Raw genomic sequence first — 1,998 nt, forward strand, 5'->3', positions numbered from 1 at the left:
AGTTGGTCATGGATTTGGGGATAGTGGTGGAGATGCAGCCTAGGTCGAGGAGGGAGAGGTTGAGCAGGAAGAAGTACATGGGGGTGTGGAGGTGCTAGTCCCAGGCTATGGTGGTGATGATGAGGCCGTTGCCCAGGAGGGCAGCCAAGTAGATGCCCACGAAGAGCCAGACATGCAAGACCTGCAGCTCCCGTGTGTCTGCGAATGGCAGGAGGAGGAACTGGGTGATGGAGCTGCTATTGGACATTTGCTCTTTGTTGGCATGTGGGCTCTGTTCAAAAAAGAAAAAGCAACTTTAAATTAGGATAGACTCCTCTTAACAAAGCCACACCATTTTTGGTAAAATCACTGCAACTGAAATGCATTTCATTATTCTGTTCTGTGCTGGCTGAATGTGCTGTGAGCAGCAGGACCTCTGCCCGTATGTTCCCAAGCAGCCATCTTTGCTCTGCTGCAGTGGGGACACGGGAGCTGGTTTGTGACATCTCCAACGTTCATACGGAGTGGCAGATGTAATCCACCTTCAAATAAAAAGTTTAATAACTGTGCTCATGACTGTCAATTGGGCTGCAGAGGAGACAATTACCATGTCTTTATTTTATCTGTTTTTTTTTTTTTTTATTTTCCACCACCACATTAGGTGAGTGGGTTTTTTAGGGGTAGAAATCCTCATTTCTGTGATTTAAAATGTGAAGAGTCTTGGGACAGGCAAAAAGGCTCAGCTTTCTTTGGCTCAGTGCAGAGTCAGACATCAGAACTTTCAATCAGGATTTTATTCATCTATCCCATACTTCAGCTTTTGCTGTCTTGAAAATGACTTCAGACACCAATTAATCTAATTAATCCAAACAACTGGACTTATACTGGATCAGGAGAGCCCTTTTAGAAAGGGCAGATCTGCAAACTCTTCTCTGTCCCAGCCCAGAGGTGGAGATGTGATGGAGAGAGCAGGACACGACCCCTCACTGAGAGAAGCAAAGCACTCCTGCAGGAGAGTGCAGACCCCAGGGAAAGGCTCAGCACTCCTGGGATCCTACAGCAGAGCTGGGCCTTTCTGGGAGCAGCCTGTGAGCCCAGCAGGACAGGCAGAGCAGAGCCAGGGCTCCTGGAGATGGGGTGTGCTCAAGGGACAGTCAGATCATTGCCCAGCAGACAACACCCAGCACCATCTGCAGAGAAGGACCAAAAGAGCTGCTGAGCACCCCCTGCTCTGCTGCTTGGAGCTGTCCCTGCCTGCAGCTGTGTCTGTGTCCCCAGGTCTCCTCCTGTCAGTGTCACAGACCCCATCCCACCCACTGTGTGCTCAGCTCTGCCCTGCAGACCCCTCCCAGCAGCCGGCACTGCCCAGGGGCAGCTCTGTGTGGGCGGCTCTGATGGGAACATCAGCCCTGAGGAGGCTGAAAAAGTGATCCTGGTGCTGTTTGTAAGCCATGGCATGTTGACTTCTGGTGTTCACACATTTATTCACCTCTAAGTGAAATGGATCTGGAATTTAATTGCCTCCCCTGAATTGAGACATTAATTTCTATGTCCCATTTCTTACCCAGACAACCAGGAGCAGAATATTTAAAGAACAGGATCCTTCCCTATCAGTTAGGCCCTGCCTTGCTATTCTTCTTTAAACATCACCTGGGAATCTCCTTTAGTGATGTGGAGTTGTGAGCAGCCCTGACCTACACAGCACCCTCCCAACAGCAGGACACAGCTCTCCCAGAGGTTGCTCCTTCCCGCAACAGCTTCTCCCCTCAGTGTTGTTGGGATCTCCCCGGGCAGGCTGAGCACTGGTCCTGGCAGGCGGCAAAGTCCCTGCCCTGGCACAGCCCTGGGGTGCAGGGACCCTGCTCTGCAGGACAGCCCTGAGCATCCCTGGGTGCTCACCTGGTTTCACAGCTGTTTAATATTGCCTGACACGATCCCCATCCTTACAGATCCCACCAGCTGTGGCTATGCAACTTTTAGGAGATGCCTCCAGGAGCTACAGTTGCATTGCCCTGCACC

Source organism: Patagioenas fasciata, unplaced genomic scaffold (genome assembly GCF_037038585.1).
Source record: "Patagioenas fasciata isolate bPatFas1 unplaced genomic scaffold, bPatFas1.hap1 Unplaced_13, whole genome shotgun sequence".
NCBI classification, from domain to species: Eukaryota; Metazoa; Chordata; class Aves; order Columbiformes; family Columbidae; genus Patagioenas; species Patagioenas fasciata.